Raw genomic sequence first — 13,233 nt, 5'->3', positions numbered from 1 at the left:
TGTCAACAACTCACTCGCCTCTATTACTATATTGATATTCATGTCTTTGAATCTGTGTAAAACCATCAAAATGAGCTCTTGTCCATTAAAATGACACAAATTTTAAGCAACCGGAAAAGTTATGTTATTACAATGAGTAAAATCAAATTAAACATTCATCCCTTTCAAACATCTATATCTATAGGAGACCTCCCACATTTAAAAAAAATTCATTTGTTTTAAACATTTAAAGTAGTAATAATAATTTATGTGATGGTTTTACACAGATTCAAAGACATGAAAGGGGGTCGGCGTGGTCGAGTCGGTAAAGCTCATGAGGCTCGTTAGCTGGGGACAGCCACACTTCTAGGAGAGACAACTCCAAAATCAAACAACTGCTGCCTTGTAGTTTGTTCTTGGTTGGACAAAGGCTATGGAAGCAAATCCAAAAAGAAAAGCTGGCTGAAATCGCAGTCAATGGCCTCAATGGCGCATAACCAGTTGACACGTAATCCTTAATTGTGATGGAAGCATGGTCGAGTCGGCAAAGCTCATGGGTGATATATTCGAAAAAAAGTCTCGAGTTCAAACCCTCTGGCAGATAAGGCTCGATCCCTCCAAACACTAAAAATTAAAAACTAAGAAGAAGAACGAGTCGGTTGACGAGAATCTAGTAGCTACACTCGCTAGTAGTTACACTCACTAGTAGCTACACTCGAGCTACACTCACTAGTAGCTACACTCACAAGAATCTACACTCACTAGTAGCTACACTCAAAAGTAGCTACACTTAAAAGTAGCTACACTTAAAAGTAGCTACACTCACAAGTAGCTACACTCGCTAGTAGTTACACTCGCTAGTAGCCACACTCGAGCTACACTCACTAATAGCTACACTCACTAGTAGCTACACTCACTAGTAGCTACATTCACAAGTAGCTACACTCACTAGCAGCTACACTCGCTAGTAGCTACATTCACTAGTAGCTACACTCACAAGTAGCTACAATCACAAGTAGATGCACTCACAGGTAGCTACACTCACTAGCAGCTACACTCACTAGTAGCTACACTAGTAGCATCACTCACAAGTAGCTTAACACGCTAGTAGCTACACTCGCTAGTAGTTACACTCGCTAGTAGCTACATTCGAGCTACACTCACTAGTAGCTACACTCACTAGTAGCTACATTCACAAGTAGCTACACTCGCTAGTAGCTACACTCGCTAGTAGCTACATTCACTAGTAGCTACACTCGCTAGTAGCTACATTCACTAGTAGCTACACTCACAAGTAGCTACAATCACAAGTAGCTACACTCACAAGTAGCTACACTCACAAGTAGCTACATTCACAAGTAGCTACACTCACAAGTAGCTACATTCACAGGTAGCTACACTCACTAGCAGCTACACTCGCTAGTAGCTACATTCACAAGTAGCTACACTCACAAGTAGCTAAACACGCTAGTAGCTACACTCGAGCTACATTCACTAGTAGCTACACTCACAAGTAGCTACACTCACTAGCAGCTACACTCACTAGTAGCTACACTCACTAGTAGCTACACTAGTAGCTACACTCACTAGTAGCTACACTCACTAGTAGCTACACTCACTAGTAGCTACACTAGTAGCTACACTCACTAGTAGCTACACTAGTAGCTACACTCACTAGTAGCTACACTCACTAGTAGCTACACTCACTAGTAGCTACACTAGTAGCTACACTCACTAGTAGCTACACTCGCAAGTAGCTACAATCACAAGTAGCTACAATCACAAGTAGCTACACTCACAAATAGCTACACTAGTAGCTACACTCACAAGTAGCTACACTCGCTAGCAGCTACACTCACTAGTAGCTACACTCACAAATAGCTACACTAGTAGCTACACTCACAAGTAGCTACACTCACAAATAGCTACACTAGTAGCTACACTCACAAGTAGCTACACTCACAAATAGCTACACTAGTAGCTACACTCACAAGTAGCTACACTCGCTAGCAGCTACACTCACTAGTAGCTACACTTACTAGTAGCTACACTCACTAGTAGCTACACTCACTAGTAGCTACACTCACTAGTAGCTACATTTAGTCTATGGGTCAGCTGGGCTATGGGGCGCATTGGATTGTGGTTCAGTTTGACGATGGGATAGTTGGACGATGGGATAGTTGGACGATGGGATAGTTGGACGATGGGATAGTTGGACGATGGGATAGTTGGACGATGGGATAGTTGGACAATGGGATAGTTATTAGTTGGACTATGTGGCAGTAATGATAGTGGGGCAGAGGCGTAGCGAGGGGGGGGGGGGCGGGGGGGGGGACATATGTCCCCGGGCGCCGACCTATGAAAAGTTCGAGGGGGGGTGCGATTCGAAATTTTGAGGGGGGGGGGTGCAAATGAAAAGTTCGAGGGGGGGGTGCAAATCGAAAGTTTGTCCCCGGGCGCCGGGAAGGGTCGCTACGCCTCTGCAGTGGGGTTCAGCTTGACTGTCAATCTTTGAATTGTTGTTGGACTGTTCAATTCTGTCAATCACTGTATCCGGTAAAGCTTCATTTTTTGCTATATACAAGCTGTTAAAGATTATTATAATGTAAAGCAATAAATGATATAAAGAAAAAACCAAAACAAATATGTGCGTCCAAACAAATTGTAAATAATATGCCTTGGTTTAAATAACGTTTACTTCTGAAGCTTGGATAGGCAGTTGAAAGCAAAATATTAGCGTCCGCTTTCAGCTATTTCGCTGTCAAGGGAAAAAAGATGACAAATGATTGTCGAGAATCTTATTTCAAAAAATGTCGTTTGTCGTATGAGATGAGGAGAAAAAATGTCGCCATATGTAACACGTGGCCGCACATATGAGCAGCCGGGGTGTGTTTTGTGAGGGGGTGGGGGTGAGAGGTGGGGGTGAGCAGTGTGGGTGAGGTGAGCGGTGTGGGGGAGGTAGGCTGTGTGGGGGAATGACAGTGTGGGGGAGGTGAGCAGTGTGGGGGATGTGAGCAGTGTGGGGGAGGTAGGCTGTGTGGGGGAATGACAGTGTGGGGGAGGTGAGCAGTGTGGGGGATGTGAGCAGTGTGGGGGAGGTGAGCAGTGTGGGGGAGGTGAGCGGTGTGGGGGAGGTGAGCAGTGTGAGGGAATGAGCAGTGTGGGGGAGGTGGGCAGTGTGGGGGAGGAATTGCCTGAGATAGCGCCTGGACACGGCCAATATTTGGCTCACACTTGGCTAAAGTGACGATAGAGAAATCACTCACTCGGTGTTAAAAACAACAATCCCCATTTACACCCCAGGGAAAATGGCCACTCACCCCACCCCACCCCACCCCCACCTCCCTGCACACCTCTCTGTTTCCTCTCCAATTTTTTAAAACCCAGTGAAATATAGTGGCGTTTCTCTTAAAGCACCCGTCTCTACATTCTTCACTCTCTCCTAATATTTTCAGCTCTTAGATCAATTTTGTTTTTTTATACTTTTGTATTTAAAGAAAATTTGATCCCTCCCCCCTCCCCCACACACCCCTTTCCCCCACCCCATCCCTGGCTACCTTCTCTCTCTCTCTCTCTCTCTCTCTCTCTCTCTCTCTCTTTCCGCTAAACCGCTAACCCGGAAGTTTTTGGGTGCCCTAAAATAAATCACCTCAGGGTGGTTGACAAGAACGCTAGCTGGACGTTAGCTGGACGCTAGCTGGACGCTAGCTGAACGCTAGCTGGACGCTAGCTGGACGTTAGCTGGACGCTAGCTGATCGCTAGCTGGACGTTAGCTGGTCGCTAGCTGGACGCTAGCTGGTCGCTAGCTGATCGCTAGCTGGACGCTAGCTGGTCGCTAGCTGGACGCTAGCTGGACGTTAGCTGGTCGCTAGCTGGACGCTAGCTGGTCGCTAGCTGGACGCTAGCGATCGCTAGCTGGAACTCTAGCTGGACGCTATCAGTACGCTAGCTGGACGCTGTTGGGCCAAGCCTTCTGGCTATTTAAATCCTGCAACGACTGATTATTTGCTTTTATTTTAATTAATTCTCCAACACAAGCAGATGATTACAGTAATTAATTTTTTTACGTCGACAATTTTATGACTGCTTGTAATTTTCTTAATTTGATCGCCTAAGGGTTAAACATTTTTTACACATTTAATTAATTAATATAAATATATTTTCCAATTTCCAATTAAAATGGAGCTGTCGTCCGCATAGCTTTTATGAATAGGCTCATACTTGATAAAAAAAATACAGTGGTATGAAACAGCCAAGATCCGAAACAAAAAATCAGTGCTATTCGATAAAATAATAAAGAATACTAGTACGGCGTTAGTGAAAAAAAAAGTATATTGCTATTCGAACTATATGAATTCCAAATATCATAATATTGGCATGTAAGATATAATTTAGAAGTAAGCTCTTATTTCAGTTGACTCACGTTGAATGGATTTACATTTTATCTCGACATGTCAAAACAATCAACAAACCAAGCAAAATGAGAAAATCTTGTCATAAATTTAACGGAGATTGTCACAATAATGACGATCACCCCAGGGTATGTTACAAATTGATGTCCATTTCTACGCATTAAACCAATGCGTTCTCGCTTACAGAAGTTTACAATCCGTAAATATTTTTTTATTTCAAGTTTTAGATTTAAAAGAATGTAGTTGACACACACACAGACACACACACACAGAGACAAACAGACGCACACGCAGACACAGACACACACACACAGACACATACACACAGACAGACAGACACAAACACACAGACACAGACACACAGACACATACAGACACACAGACACATACAGACACACAGACACATACTGACACACACACACAGACACACACAGACACAGACACGAACACAGACACAGACACACAGACACACACACATAGACGCAGTGTTCCCTTGTCGTTAAGTCTGGCTTTATCTTGCGGTAATTGGCGCTTACTCTCGCGATAATTGGAGTTATTTGCTTCAAATTCACTCGACATCTTGTCACGCCACGTTTATTCCGATCATTAGAGAAACCGTTTTGGGATGGCTTTTTTTTTTATTATTTTTTTTTTAAAATCTTCTTTTGTAAAATTTTAATTCGATCAAATATTCTTAAAGAATATTTCTCAAAAATAAAATTTCATCCTAAAATATGTCGGTGACATTTTTTTTAAATTTGTTTTTCAAATTCAAATTTTCATCGCCAGTATTTTTGTGTTACAACTTTTCTATTTCCCCAATGTTAACAGCTTTAAAAATAAACCACGTTTAACGCTAGCTGTAATTAATTTTGTAATTACAATTTTAAAACTAAAAAGGCAAATTAACGCGTTTTTTATGAAATGATGTTTTTAAGTTTTTTTTTTAATTCTTCTAAAATTATGCAACAATTTTCGTAAAAATATTTTAGGAAGCGATTTTAATTTTTTAAGCGGAAACAATTAATTAGGACTCTGGTCACTGGTAAAAAAAAATTGTAAGTCCGTTAAAACACAATCAAATTATCATTTGCTTGCATCTAATGGGCTAGCTTAAGTATATATATATATATATATATATATATATATATATATGTGTGTGTAACGAGTCCCCGAGTCTATCCTGCCGACAACGCCAAATGTAACGAGTCTCTGGCTACCCTGCCGACAACGCCAAATGTGACCTTCCCGAGTCTAACCACTCATTCCACACAACATTGACCACAGCATAGATACTCGAAGATGCAGGTTCATTATTGATCCTTTTATTACATGAATCAAAGAATGCTTCACAATAATATAATGAATCAAGAGAGATGTTTCACAATAATAGTCTGAATCAACGGACCCCCAACAGTCCTCACTAGGCTTCATCTAACTGAATACACATGTCTAACGTCCTTCTTAACACAATACGGCTAACCCGTTCAATAACCAACTTGATACTGCCACACCGACTCACTGATCGAAAGCGAGCGAGAGAGAGAGACTGCGAGCTCAGCCGTCGCCTTCCTTATATCCCCTTTCATATCCGTAATCATATTCGGTCCTATCATACTCGTAATCGTAATCGTTGCATTACGCCGCTTCTGTTGTACAGTCCGATTTAATAAGCCATCTGCATCCTGTCACATCAAAGTTGACAGACCGTCTTTCGTATCGCTTCCCGAGATACTACGCCTTGGCTTTCTGATCGTTATCAGCCACCACCTGTGTTATTACATCAGTCGTGTCAAAGTTGACAGCGCTGTACCGCTTTCTTATGTCTGGTAACTTCCCCTAGTTACATCCACCCCTGCCTTTTTTGTGTGTTATCAACCACAAACAACGCTTGGCAGGTGCAGTCCTTCAAAGTCAATCGCACCACCGTAAAAAAAATCCATTGTTCCACTCCCTGTCAATGTCGTCACACTCGTATAAGATTGACCGTTATCCCTATTTCACATATCAAATGTGTCTACATCATCTTCCTCAGACACAAAACAGTTCTAGAATTCACATCCACCTTTTTTCGTTTGGTGCCTTCACCAGTTCACTTTTATGACTTTTTGAACAGTCTGTTCTCATACCAGCGCGACCATGAAAGAATTGATGGTTGCTGACAAAAAATTTCGTATTCTTTCTGTTTCTCAAACTTCTCCGCGGACCACTTAACTGATGGTCTACTGTCTCTCTGCTTTTGGAGGGACCGGGATCCTCCTTGTTGCCGGTATCCTCCCCTTGTGTATCGCTGTTGCGCTGTTGATGGTGACATGGTTCCGGGATGGGTATGTGAATTTCCGTTATAGTTTCCGGTTCCCTAATTGTCTTGGATTTCCTTGTGTGTAACTGCTCTTCTTGACTATGACAATATTTCTTTAATTGAGCAATATTCGCCCACCGATCCGGTTTGGTGTGATCGATGGGTCTTATCTTAAAGGGGCCACCTGCTACTTTAGGCATCTCCACGACTTGCCATATCTCCTGTCCCCAGAGGTCGTGGATTTTGTTTCTGCCTAACGGGTGGCTACGCAGTAATACCCTGTCGTTCAGTTTGAGTGGCGGGTCCTTTGTCTGTACCGGCGGTTCCCTTCGCCGTGCTTCATGTTCTAGTCTTTCCTGTACTACCCTGTACATTTCTCTAATTCGTCTCATATGTTCATTCACATATTCCAGTGCAGTGTATGAGCCAGTCATACTCTCCTTTTTTCCTAGGAACAAGTCAAGGGGGAGTCGAGCCTCCCGTCCGAACAGCAACATGTATGGCGAAAAGCCGGTTGTGGCATGGGGTGTGCAGTTGTATAGATATACCAACTCTGGGAGAAAATCAGGCCAACGTTTTTTCTGTTCAGGTTCTAGAGTACGCAGCAAATCATGCATGCTGCGGTTGAACCGCTCGCACTGTCCGTTTCCTTTCGGATTAAATGTGGTTGTTCTAGATTTGTTGATCCCGTAGTGGCTGCACAGTTGGTTAATTACTTCTGACTCGAAGGCCCTTCCTTGGTCAGAGTGTAATTGTCTTGGTATGCCATATTTGATGAACCAATGTTCTATTAAGACCTTTGCCACTGTTTTGGCAGTCTGATCTCGTGTGGGCACCGCCACAGTCCATTTGGTGAAAACATCAGTCATTACCAACACATGTTCCGTCCCATCCGATGATTGCTCCAACGACGTAAAGTCCATAGCCACAATCTCTAGTGGTTTTGTCGCTAATAGGTGTCCCGATGGCTGTCTCATTTTGCCAACTGGCATTTTCGCATGCTGACACCTCACACAAGCCTCACAATGGCGTTTGACCTCCATTTCCATATTGGGCCAGTAACACCTCCGTCGTAATATTTTGTGCGTCCTGTCCTGACCCTGGTGTCCTGCCCTGTCATGTGCCAACCTTAGCACTTCTTCTCGTAATTGTCCAGGCACCACCACCTGGTGTATTGTCCCATCAATTTGGTCATGAATTCTCCGCATGAGAACACCATCCTGTATACTGAGACGGTCCCACTGACTCAGTATTTTCTTTGTTTCTCGACCAAATTGTTCTCTTTCCCTTCTTCCTGGGAATTTTTGTTCCTGGACGTGTTTCAACAGCGGCTGTAAGCCACTATCCGTTCTCTGGGCATTTCTTATCTCTTTGTGATTAAGGCAACTAAAATCACCAATGTCCCTATGTCCGGGCTCTGTGGAAATGTGCTCCACCCCGGTCTGTCCGTTCTGCCTCACTTGCACCCCGTGAGGGATATCTGTTGACGCTCTGACCTCACATATTCCTGTCAGCGTTTCTTCCTCATCGCCCGGTCTCTCGTAAGGATTCCTTGATAAGGCGTCCGCCTTGCCATTGGACCGCCCCGGGCGATATTTTATCTCTAGGTCAAAGAGTGCCAATTCTGCTGCCCATCGCTGTTCGATGGATCCCAACTTTGCTGTCTTTAGGTGACTCAAGGGGTTATTGTCAGTGTATACCACACATTTAGCACCTAATAGATAGTCCCTGAATTTTTCCGTCACAGCCCATTTTAATGTCAAAAGTTCTAGTTTCATGGCGCTGTAATTTGTCATGTTCTTCTCTGATTCCTTCAGAGCTCGACTGGCATAAGCAATAACCCTGAAACCTTGCTTTTGTTGTTGTGATAGCACAGCTCCCAGACCTTTAGAGCTGGCGTCAATGTCTAGCCGAAATGGTTTGTCAAAGTCTGCGTATCCTAATATCGGCGCCTCTGTCAAAGCCTTTTTCAATAGCTTAAACGAGTTCAGGCATTCCTCAGTCCATAATTCACCTATCCGTTGTGTTTTACCTTTCTTTTTCTCCCTACTGTGTTTCTTTGTCATTTTGTTTACCAAGTCATGCAATGGTGCGGCAATTTTTGCAAAACCAGGCACAAATTTTCTATAATAGGAAGCAAAGCCCAAGAATGATCTGACCTCTACCGTAGTTGTTGGCTGTTTCCATTCTTTAACAGCTGCAATTTTATCTGGGTCAGTGGCGATGCCATCCGACGAAATCACGTAACCCAAAAAATGTACCGATTTCAGACCGAAGCAGCATTTGTCTGGGTTCAGCTTTACTCCTATCTCCCTAAGACGGAGAAACACTTGTTCTAATCTTTCTAGATGGTCCTCCCAAGTTTTTGAATAAACCAGTATATCATCCAAGTACACCAACATTATTTGAAATAGAAAGTCACTCATAGCACTCTGCATTACTCGCTGGAATGTAGCAGGTGCATTAGTTAGACCAAACGGCATACGGGTCCACTCGTACAGTCCCAGTGGAGAAATAAATGCAGTCTTATGTTGATCGTTGGGGTGCATGGCCACTTGGTGGTAGCCACTAGCCAAATCCAAGGTAGAAAAAAATCTTGCTCCCCCCAACGCATCAAGACATTCATCAATACGAGGCAAGGGGAATGCATCCCTTCTTGTGATATTGTTCAATTTCCGGTAATCACAACACAGTCTTATCTCCCCTGACTTCTTTTTTACCACTACTATCGGTGCCGCATACGGGCTCGTGCTGGTTGTAATAATTCCCTTTTTTAGTAGATCGTTCAGGTGTGCCTTCACCGCAGAGTAGTGACTCGGTGGTAATCTTTGATAAGGTTGCGCCACCGGCTTGTCTTGTAGTAAGGGTATCTGGTGTTTTATTACTTCCGTGTAACCCAAATCACCCTCGTACGAGGCAAATATATCCCTGTACTTATTCAACAATTCATTTAGTTTTGGGTCCTCAGTTTCCGGGAATGTATGTGATCGGCCATCCTCTTTCTTCACCTCGGCCGTCACATTGACCGACCTAACTGTTACTTCATTACTGCTGGTATTGCTCAGTTCGATGCACTGTGCCGACTTTTGTACCTCGACGTTCTGTGGTACTCCTACCAGAGTGTTAGGCGGTATAAAAATTTCCTCATCCAAAACATTTGCCACTAGTCCTTGAACTAGTCCATTTTCCGCTGATGTGTATGTCCGCAGTAACACGACGCCTGCCCTCAGTGCGGCGCCACATGGTTCTATCATCACATCACCATTCACACTTCTATCACCAATTTGTAATGTGATTGCCTTGACCGTGTTTGCCGGGACTGATATCCTTCCTCTGGTCTTGGCAAACCTGGCCAACTTGGATCCCCGACCTGGTGTGGTCGATCCGACAATATTTGTAAGAAATTCTGGCAACTGGCCAAGAATATTCATGCCCAACAGGCAAGGTATATTTGACACATTTGTCTCTAGGTTGTGTTTCGTAACGAACACCCCAACCTGCTTCAACCTATGTCCCGCCACCACGACATCCGCCAGAAAATAACCACAGTATGGAATGGTTAGTCCATTAGCTGCCGTCAGGCGCATGCATGTGTCAGACCTCAACCTATGGTCTTTTCCCTTCATCCATTTGGTGTAAAAATTTTCCGTGATTGTCGTCACCTGGGAGCCTGTATCCACAATTGCCTTCACCGCGATGTCCCCAATCGTAATCACCATTTCGGGACAGACTCCCATCATTTTGCTTCTTGGGCCATAACCTCGCCCCTCTGTAGCCTGGCCCTGCCTTACAGAGGACGACCGTTTCCCTGGCAGTACCGTGCCATATGTCCGGGTTGTGAACAGGACAAGCAAATTGGTCGACCGTCAGCCGTCCACCGGAGCGATGGACCGGCGGGTCGCGGCCGTCCAACCTGTCTCTGTTTTGTCCCGTTCTTTTCCTGATTCTCAGCTGTTGACCTGCTTTCTAACCTCTCCAATCTTTGGTTAACCTTATCCAGGTGGGCCAACAGTTGAGCCATCATGGTTTCCACCGTGCCGGTCCCCGTGGGTGGGGATTGTTTCTGTTCCGGCACAGAGACTTTGTCCACCGAACAGTTCGATTGGTCCTCATCCTCGGACCTGCGGATCGCTGAGTTCCTGACCCGAAGGAAGGTCAACTGCGGGTCTTTGTGGACCTCCTCTTTCAACTCTCTCCTTAAGATCGGGGTTGCTAGCCCCTCGATGAACTGGTCCCTCAGTAGGCGTACATCAATGTCAGGTGTTTTGCCCTTTACCGAATCAAAGGCCCTGTTTATTCGGTGTGAATACTCCATCACACTCTCCGCCATTCTCTGCTTTACGCCTACGAACCCCGATAGCAGTTGCGATCCCGACCGTCTCTCCCCAAAGGTCTCCATAATTAGATCCAGCACCTTATCTGGATCTGATTGGACGGTTTTATCGTGGCATTTGACCTCTGCCCTAACCGTCTCTCCTATACTGCCCATCAGCAGTCTTAATCTTTCCTCTGGTGACATGTTTCTCGAGGCCCAGGCCGCTTTGACCTCTTCACTGAACCTGTTGGTTAAAGTTGGATCACCGTCCCCGTAAAATTTGTTAATGTGGGACTCTCTGGGCAGGACCACAATATGGGTCTGCTTCTCGTCCAGAGTAGACATTTTATTCCTTTAGTAAAAAAAAAGAGTTCTTTCTTACCGTGTGTGTATGAAAAAAATTTTCCTCGTTCCTCAATTTTCACTGTTCCTGAATATCCGAATTCACACACACACTAAACACAGTTATGAACTAGGTTGACTATGGGTGCCTAAAGCGGCAAGTCTCGTTGAATTCACCCTGCTCGCAGCGCCAAATGTAACGAGTCCCCGAGTCTATCCTGCCGACAACGCCAAATGTAACGAGTCTCTGGCTACCCTGCCGACAACGCCAAATGTGACCTTCCCGAGTCTAACCACTCATTCCACACAACATTGACCACAGCATAGATACTCGAAGATGCAGGTTCATTATTGATCCTTTTATTACATGAATCAAAGAATGCTTCACAATAATATAATGAATCAAGAGAGATGTTTCACAATAATAGTCTGAATCAACGGACCCCCAACAGTCCTCACTAGGCTTCATCTAACTGAATACACATGTCTAACGTCCTTCTTAACACAATACGGCTAACCCGTTCAATAACCAACTTGATACTGCCACACCGACTCACTGATCGAAAGCGAGCGAGAGAGAGAGACTGCGAGCTCAGCCGTCGCCTTCCTTATATCCCCTTTCATATCCGTAATCATATTCGGTCCTATCATACTCGTAATCGTAATCGTTGCATTACGCCGCTTCTGTTGTACAGTCCGATTTAATAAGCCATCTGCATCCTGTCACATCAAAGTTGACAGACCGTCTTTCGTATCGCTTCCCGAGATACTACGCCTTGGCTTTCTGATCGTTATCAGCCACCACCTGTGTTATTACATCAGTCGTGTCAAAGTTGACAGCGCTGTACCGCTTTCTTATGTCTGGTAACTTCCCCTAGTTACATATATATATATATATATATATATATATATATATATATATATATATATATATATATATATATATATATATATATATATATATATATATATATGTATATATATTGTGCCTCGATGTTTCTTTAGCTGGTCTCGGTGATCTCAGTACACATGGCGTCATCCAACCAAGTACACCACGTGATCAAGTAGACCTGATCATGTGACTAGTCAAGTCACTAAACAAAAACCTGAGTGGAATCACGAACTCTTCAGGTTAGAGAGCGGGAGTGGGGTGGGGGGTAAAGGGGGATGGAGGATGGTCAGGTTAGGGGATAATTAGTCTTTAATTAGATGCTGATGTGTTTATTCCCCCGTGGCAGACTATTTCTGGCGCGGTACCGGGTACCACTTCTGCTCCAGCGATTCTGGTACCATTTTTTTTTAATCTAGTAAGGACCAAAAAAAAGTCACTCTCTGCTCTTGACCGGGTAGGTTGGTCTTGATTCACTAGTTGGCTGCATGCTAAACTCTTCTCCCTAGCATTTGTATTGAAACATGCCGTATATAAAAGTCACATCAAACAACATTTTATGTCGCGTACCTACTGTATGTAGTTTCTGATTTAAAATCCTATAAATCTGGTAGCTACAACGTTTTACACTGATTTTTTTAAAATTGTTATCACTGTTTACTTTTCTTGTTTCGAATGTTCTGTTTCACTAGATTGTCTAGATCACCCACCGTATCACCCCCTGCCACTACCATTGTTTCACTAGATTGTCTACATCACCCACCGTATCACCCCCTGTCACTACCCCTTGAAATTACTTCCATTCTGGAACATTCGCTGGTGAGCAGTGTTGTTCTTGGCGTTTCCTGCTCCTTCTTAAACCTCCTCGCTCTCTTTCTCTCTTCTATTGGGTGTCTTTACTCTTCCTTCTCTGTCTCCTCCCAGCTCCCCTCCTACCTCTCTCTGTCCACGATGCTGTCTTCCTCCCTCCTCTGTCTCTCATCTCATCTTTCT

The sequence above is a fragment of the Physella acuta genome, unplaced genomic scaffold (assembly GCF_028476545.2).
Source record: "Physella acuta isolate Inbredline_101_S28 unplaced genomic scaffold, ASM2847654v3 ptg000243l, whole genome shotgun sequence".
In the NCBI taxonomy this organism is placed as follows: domain Eukaryota; kingdom Metazoa; phylum Mollusca; class Gastropoda; family Physidae; genus Physella; species Physella acuta.
The sequence above is the reverse complement of the archived record's forward strand: the minus strand, read 5'-3'. Positions refer to the sequence as shown.